This window comes from Orycteropus afer, unplaced genomic scaffold (genome assembly GCF_000298275.1).
Source record: "Orycteropus afer afer isolate SDZICR_OR568_19922 unplaced genomic scaffold, OryAfe1.0 scaffold00120, whole genome shotgun sequence".
Classification (NCBI taxonomy): domain Eukaryota; kingdom Metazoa; phylum Chordata; class Mammalia; order Tubulidentata; family Orycteropodidae; genus Orycteropus; species Orycteropus afer.
Genome location: NW_006921707.1, coordinates 8,966,100 through 8,974,971, shown reverse-complemented (window position 1 = coordinate 8,974,971; position 8,872 = coordinate 8,966,100).

Sequence of the window (8,872 nt, the reverse complement as noted above, 5' to 3'; positions counted from 1 at the left end):
AGCCTCTAGCCTCACAGCAACTAGCAAGCCCCACAGTATGACAAACTGAGAGACCAGTGGTGGAGTATAAACAAAAAAACAGACCCATTGCCATAGAGTTGATTCCAACTCATAGTGACCTCTATTGGGTTTCCAAAGCTCCAAATCTTTGCAGAAGCAAACTGTCTCATCTTTCTTCCACAGAGCAGCTGGTAAATTCAAACCACCAGCCTTCTGGTTAGCAGTCAAATGCCTTAGGCACTATGTCACCAGAGCTCACACAGAGACACACACAAAGAGAAATAATTTAAAAACTATAACTTGCCCACTTTGGCTGTAGAATAGGTTAGGTCAGGGTTTCTCAACCTTATTTTCTCGATTAGTAGTTTAGAGGGGATAGTATTTTTTGTGGGGAATATTACCCTGTATGATAGAGTGTGTTTAGAGGCATCATTGACTTCTACCTTTCATGTAATGCAGTAATATCCTCCATGTTATAACAACCAAAAATGTCTCCAGATATTGCCAAATGTTCCCTGGGGAGTAAATCGCTCTTGGGTAAGAAACATTGAGTTAGGAAACATTGAAAAAACAGGACTAAGGATGGAATTTAAGGTCAGATTTTGAGAGATTTGGTATGCTAGATTTGTACCTAATTTGATAAACAGAAGGTATGCAGTAAAGATTTCTGTGCCAAGACATAACTCAGGTACAGCAAGGATTGTGGGGCTGGCGCAGGACTGGGCAGTGTTTCATTCTGTTGTACTTAGGGTCTCTATGAGTCAGAGATGGCTCAAGAGCACCTAATAACAACAACATTATGATTTGCAGAGAATAATTTTGCAGGTCATAGAACTATATGAATTTTTTTAAACTATCAGTATTTATTTGTGTCAAAAAAGCACATTACTTAACTTTCCTGTACCTCAGTTTTCTACACTGTGTCCTGAGGATAATAGTGATGCTCACCTCATAGCATTATCATGAAGATTAAATGAGGTGATTCATATAAAGTTCCTGAAACAATGTCTGTCATATTTTAAGTGAAGAGTAAATTTTTATGTATTTTTATTTATTAGTATTAAAATTACCCATTAAAGAATAAGGCACTTTTGTGAAATATTTGAAACGTTGAAATATTTTTAAGTATCAAAAAAAAAACCAAAACAAAACTCACTGCTGTCATGTCGATTTGACTGATAGCGACCCCTCCTTAGGTTTCTGAGGCAGTATCACTACATAAGTAGACTGTTCCATCTTTCTTCTGAGGAGTGGCTGGTGGGTTTGAACTGCCAACCTCCTAGTTTGCAGCCAAATGACTTAGGCACTATGCCACAGCTACTATTTATGGTATAAACCAATGTAGAGGAACTGGCTCTTACAAGGCCAATTGTGGCTATGCTCTTGCTCGCTGCTAGCTCACTTCCACTTGCTAAATCACTCCTATGTAACACTTGCTGGTATGACCTGGGAGGTCTGTGGCCCTCCACTAAGCCATATTTGTATGCCAGAGCCATAGAAGCCCTTGCCTCCCACTATGGGCCACAGAGCCTACAGCCACCCTGGGTATCACCTTATAAATAAACCCTTAATAAGCTCCACTATTGTTGTCCTAGAGTTGTCAGCCTCATTCTTCAATCTCTCAGTCCCTTCCATATTTAGGGGCAAATTTAAAGTTACTTGTCCCTGCCCAGACATCAGTATCAAATAGTTGATTCCAAAACTAAGTCTAAAAATAACCAAGATAATCACATCCAAAGGGGTTACTGTTCCCATACCTCCTTAAATCCTGGATTAAAGACTAATGAAATCACACTTAAAAAAAAAAAAAAAGATGGGAGAAAATATTAAAAAGAAAGGAAACTGATGTTAAAGCTTCTTCTCACATCCATATTGAAGTGCCTTGAAACCATGTAAAGGCAGACTGAAGGCAATAGCCTAAAAGTACTCCTCAGGGACTACTTTGAATTGGTCAGCTTCCACAACATAATTGCTAACAAGTCACAGGTGTCAAGCCACATGAGTGGGTGATAACCCGATTTTGAGAAGAGAAATGACAATTCTTTACCCATCATTCATCTTATAGTTTGCTTGTCATCTCTCACAGTACATAGCAAGTTACCTTTTTATTAGTGGCTTTGGAAATAATTTTGCAGGTGAGCAGCAGCAGTATCCTCTGAAAAACTGTGTGTAAATAAGACTATGTTGGATGGAAGATGTGGGATCCACCTGCCAGGAGGATGAAAGGGACATATTTGAGCTCTCAGGCAGTAAAATTAGGGGCTCCTGTCATTCCTGCTGTCTTTTCTCACTGACCAAAATGATGAGTAGAACCAATTTCCCCATCTTTGCTTTGTTCTCTTCCCCTCTTTTCCTGACCATCCAACCTCACCAGCTCTTGAAATTGAATAAATAAATTAAAATAGTTAAAATAAAAAGTCAAGTTAATTTTATTGGTTTGCTTAATAATAGCAATCTTACTTTTTTAAGTTTTCTGAATGCTTTTCATAAGTAATCTTTTTTGAGCCCTACCAAAATACTTAGTTTAACAGCACAAACATTACTACTAATTACAGAAGGAAAATGAGGTTCAGGGAGGTTATGTGAATTATCCAAGAAATAATGGAACTTGGGAATAAATACCAGGTATTCTGATTCATAGTTCCAACTCTGACTGTAGACAAATCTGCACCATTGCATCCACCAATATTCACATACCTGTTCCTCTCCCTTCTTTACACCTGTCAGAGTCACATCTCTAATTAATAAATTTACAAGAATATTAGGCACTACTCATCCTTTGCTTGATTGTCTACAGAAGATTCTTATATGATCTTCATGCCTTAACTTGAGACCCCTTAAATCTTTCATTACATACTACTTCCAGAGTCATCCTCACCTCAACGACATCTTGGCAAGATTTCATCACCTTTAGGGTACTTGTCCACTACCATTTTTGCATTTAAGATTTATTCTGTTTATTTTATATTTGACCAAAATCTAATCCAAAGCCTTTCTTTTCTACTCCCAGCATAGGTGAAATGTATGGCACTGGTCTCTCACAGGATAGTAAATACATGGTCTGGCTCTTCAATACTTCCTCTCCCTCCCTCTTCAAGGTTAGTTAGTCCCTCCAGCTTTGGAATGGGAAATGGGGAGAACAAAAAAAGATAAGTGTTTCCTAACTTCTCTGAATAAAGTTTCATAGACTCCAGGCAGCAGAAGGGAAGGGAAATCATCAAACATGTTTACACTCTGGGCCACAATCATTGTTGCTGACCTGCTAATTCTTATCAATTGTATGAAGTGACAACTATGCCTACAATTGTTCTCCCTTTCCCTGGATCTTCCTTTAATCCTTTATAAACTCTTTCAGTAATCTATGTGTAGTCCCCAATTTACAGCCGGGGTTCTGTTCTGATGACTCCGTCATAAATTGGTCTGATGTAACTCAAATACCTCAGGGTTTTTATTTTTATTTTATTTTTATTTTTCATTATTATTGCTTTTTATTTTCAAAACCAAATACCAAACTCACTACCATCCAGTCAATTCTGACTCATAGAGACCCCAGTTCAGTTTCCAGGGTGGTAAATCTTTATGGAAGTAAATTGCCCCATCTTCCTTCCACAGAGTGGCTAGTGGGTTTGAACTGCCACCCCTCTGGTTAGCAGTCAAATGCCTTAGGCACTGCATTACCAGAGTTCCTTTTTATTATCAATATCTTTATAAATCTGATCTTTATTTGTCTTTAGGGATTGAAATCATTACATATAAACTTATGGACATTATAATATATGCATACATAAAAAACACAAATCATAAAAATTTACTTCAACGATGAAGAAGAGTTGGATGATACTGGCATTTTGTCAATTGCAGTAATGACTTGTGGAAGATTTTGGATCTTGTGGATTATTTCTGGGAGTGAGTGTGATGTTTCTAGTCAGAAAGTTAATGAGAGTTGATTGTATTGTCCTTTGCTTTTTTTCTTTGTATATTTCATGATAGCGTGTCACTGTTTCCCAAATCTATCAACTTTAGCAAAGCAGTCAGCATTTGGATCCATATTTCATGTTTCAAGCAACTGAATCCCCTGATTTAGTTTAGAAAAAATTTACAGCTCATCCTTTTACTGTAAAATTTTTTGACAACTTTTTTCCTTCCTCTTCTTCATTATTTCTTTCTTCATCAGCATTTCCTTCCTCTTCAAAATTTACTAAGTCCAGATTTGTCATTTCCCCTTATTTGTGTTTTATGACCTGTTCTACATCAGTGCTATCAAGTTCCAATTTCGGTGTTCTTGCCATACAGACAATTTTTCCACTGATCTCTTCCATCATATTATCCTGATCAAATGCTTGGAGTGTATTCAGACAACTCAACAATTTTTTCATATCCCTTGCATGCATTTTCCCATAACTTCCTCCCAAGAAGATGCAATGTTTCAGATACACTGATGATGGTAATTGTGGTTTGTCACACTTACAATAATATGTCATAAGTTGGGGACTACCTGTATTGTAGTTTTCAGTGTAGAGATCTTGCACATATTTAATTAACTTTTTCCTAAGTATTTCATATTTTTCAGTTATTTTGATGCAGCATTTTATGGACTTACACCCTTGCTATAAAATGCCCCTTCCCTATCAACTCTGTATCAAATGATCATCTTTATGTGATATCAGCATTCATGCTGATGACCCAACCAGGATAAACAGGATTCTGATTTCACAGTCCTTTACATTCTTCAGCTTTGGGACCTTCAGTTTCATACACCAACATGGGTGTAGGACCTGTGAGATCACATCATCTCCTAACCTTTTTTGGTTGTTGTTGCTGTTATGTGCCATTGAGTTGGACCCAACTCATAGCAACCCTTCCTTGGGTTACCAAGGTGGTATCACTATGGAAGTAGATTACTCAACCTTCCTTCTGAGGAGTGGCTGGTGGATTTGAACCACCAGCCTTCTGGTTAGCCATCAAGTGCCTTAGGCACTAAGCTACCAGAACCCTTTAGTCACTCTAAAATGAAAATTAATTCAAATACATTAAATCAATATACACTGATCTGTACCAAGCATTGTAAAATATGGAAAGAAATGTGACAGTCAAATAATTTTCAAAAACTAGGTAGCTAGAGAGACAAAATAAAAGGCATAAAGAGTCAAACAACAATGAACGATATAAATAAAAGAAAGAGGTGCCAAAAGGCAGCACATGATTAAGTGTGTTGTGAATTGTATGGACAATAACTGCTGCAGAAGTTTAAAGTCATCCATTTATTCAATCTGTTAGCTATCCCATTGCACTCAATCCACTGAAGCAACTCTGCAATCTCTACTTGCTCATCCTTTGTATATCCTTCCAATTCACCAGTTCTCTCCTTACTGTTTTTAACTCTTGCTACGGACAAAAATTCTTGGTGAACCATTTCAGAGATGTTTTCACTAACATCTTAAAATTACTTGCCTATCTGCTGAGCTCTCTGGACCCATGCACTACTCTGAATGTCCCTCCTTCGTTTTGACCACACCTCTTTAGCTTACACTTTATATTATATACATGACAATCTGAAATCATCTCATGGGCAAATAATTCACACCCAAGATTTCATTGACTGACTGTATGGTAAGGGTCACCATGAATCTACTCCCCAAAATATGGAGATTGATTCTGTCATCACATTCTCACTTATACACCATCATTGCCAGCTGCCTCCATGACACTCTGTGACCCTAACCACTCTGAGCTAGGTTAAAAGGACAAGTTAAAAGGACACAGTCCTTCAAACTGCCAAATAGGCAGATGGAAGCAATAAGTCTAGCAAGTGCATACAGCAACCCAACCTTCTGATCTACTGGCTACAAAGGGTTGATTTCTCACTACTCCTTCAGGATTCTAGCCACAAGCTCAGCAATCCACACAGCACCCTTACTTTCTCACCCACTGGCTTTTACTGCCCATTTGGGCTTGATAATTTGATAATAAGATGTATTACTTACATCTACAGATTTATTATAGTCAAAAAGGGTACAAACTAAAAGATGACTATGGAGAAGTCTGAGAATATTCCCAAACAGAGCATCTGTGTCCCGAGTGATGTACTACTCTCCCAAGAGCAGATATTCTCTTCAACCAGGCAGATCTCAACCAGGACATTCTCTGAGCCTTGGTGTACAGGCTATTTTCTGTCAGTTTTTCCTGATAGGCTAAATCATGCTCTTCAAGGCTAATTGATCTTGGCCTGCCAGGTGACTTTTTCTAGTCTGGACAGCCCCACATGCCATTAAATCCTCAGGTACCCCAATTACTCCAGTGGATATTTCTCTGCAGCAAAGAATAAAGGTCAGACCTGCTGGTGAAGTGTTTAAGTGCTTGGCTGCTAACCAAAATATCCAGCGGTTCAAGCCCACCAGACATTCCATGGGAGAAAATGTAGCAGTCTGCTTCTGTAAAGATCAAAGCCTTGAAAACCATATGGGGCAATTCCCTATGTCCAATAGGGTCTCTACGAGTTGGAATGGACTCAACTGAAAGAGGTTTGTTTTACCTAGGGAAAAGTAGGTCCCTTACCACACACCCACCAATTTTATTCTCTGGCTCTCTATGTCTTGAGCTCTAGACTCATAATGTCAAAAATGTGCTGAAACACAATACCTGATATTGCTCAGCCAGTGCAAAGTAAACATGTATGCATCTCTCCTGTTCTTCACTCTACACTCAACCCATTTCTTAGGCTGTCTTTTGACCTGTATTCTGTATCTCAATTAATGGCACAGCATCTCTCCACTTATCTTCAAAGTTGTCTTTAATATCTTTCTCTCTTTAAAACGAATTGATTGCCAACTTCTGTCTATTTTACCTCCTAATTATCTGTGGATTTTGTACCCTCTTCTACATCTCTGCCACTGCCTTAGCTCAGATCTTCATCATCTGTTTCCTGCCTGGACTCCTCAGTTATTGTTTTTTTTCTCACTTTCTTATTCTCATCAAATCACAGCCTTATATGGCAGGGGAAGGACTGAAGAGAATAGATGACTTTCAACAGTAGCGTTAATACTGGGAGGTCTTTTCTAATTTTTTAATATTCCAAATAATCATGACAACAAAAAATATTTTTAAAGTGATTATTATGTGCTAGGCCCTGTCTTATCATTTTACATGTATTAATTCATTTAATCTTCACAACTAATCTATGGAAAAGATACATGGAGGACAAAGAGGTTCCATAAATTGCCCAAGGTCACTTAGCTGTTAAGTGTTGTTTACATCCATATGTAAGCAGCCTGTTTCCAAAGACTAAACTCTTGACCATAGCACTCTGCTGCCTCTTGGCACCCCATCAAATTTCAAACTTTAAAATTCATATTTCAGGTAGTTAAGATCATATATTCTCTACCTCTCATAATATCTTTTCTCATATCTTACCACTTCACATTTCATCCTTTACTCATATTAAAAAAAAAAAAAAAAAAAGCAACTTACTGCCATAGAGTCAGTTCCGACTCATAGCAACAATCTTTGGGTTTTTGAGGTGGTAAATCTTTACGGAAGTAGATTGCCCAGTCTTCCTTCCATGGAGTGGCTGGTGGGTTCGAACTGCCAACTATCTGGTTAGCAGTCAGGTGCCTTAGGCACTATGCCTTGGATATTTTATATTGCTATCTAAATAATTATCCTGAGTATTCTTTTAACACACCATTTTATCCCTAAAAGGTGATTGTTCCAGTGACATTTTATTATATCACAAAATAAGGCACCAGAACTCCTGTTACAATGTATTATTTATAGAAATCTATAAATAGAAAAACATGCTCTTTTATGCCTCTGTACTTTTGCCACACCATTCTTTCTATTTTGCCACACCATTCTTTCTACCTCTCACCAAACCAAACTCACTGTCATCAAGTCAATTCCTACTCATAGTGACCCCCATCGGGTTTTTAAGGCTGTAAGTCTTTATGGAAGCAGATTGCCTCATCTTTCTTCCATGAAGTGGCTGGTGGGTTCAAACCACTGACCTTTTGGTTAGCAGCGAAATGCCTTAATCACTACACCACAAGAGCTCCTTTCTTTCTGCCTGTTGTTGTCGTTATGTGCCATGGAGTCAGACCCGACCCATAGTGACCCCTCCTTGGGTTTCCAAGATAGTATCACTATGGAAGTAGATTGCCCAACCTTCCTTCCGAGGAGTAGTTGGTGGGTTTGAACTGCCAGCCTTCCAGTTAGCAGTCAAGTGCCTTAGGCACTACGCTACCAGAGCTCCCCCCTTATTCTTATAAGTCACCTACCACATTCCTTCTTACATACCAAGTGTCCTGTCAAGTAACTGCCTAAGAGAAGCCTTCTCCTCATTTCTCAAACCTCCCAGAGTTAGCCACTTTCTACTCTGTGTTTCCAAAGCACTCCTTTCAAATCTAGTGCATTAAAGTAATTATTTACAACTGTTACTGTCACTCACTTAGTTCTAGAAAGGCAAGGACCCTATCTTATTCACTTTTGATTCCCACGTGTCCAGCTTAGTGCCAGGAACATAAGAAATAAATTACTTCTTACTGAATAAATAAATTATTCTAAGCCAAGAGGAGAATATTTCTGAAGGACAGTGAAACACAAGAATCTGACCAATACAAATGTAGATTACCATTATACTATTCATTGTGTGCCCATTATAAATTTCAAATTCTTGTGATTATCTCTTTTTTTATATCCTGATATGCTTCTAAAAATATTTATATTAAACATAAAATATGTAAAAATAAAATATGTGAAGTATAAATAATCATGGTAAATGAAGTCCCAACTGTTGTTGTTGTTGTTAAGTGCCGTAGAGTTGTTTCCGACTCATAGCGACCCCATGCACAGCAGAACAAAACACTGCCCGATCCCG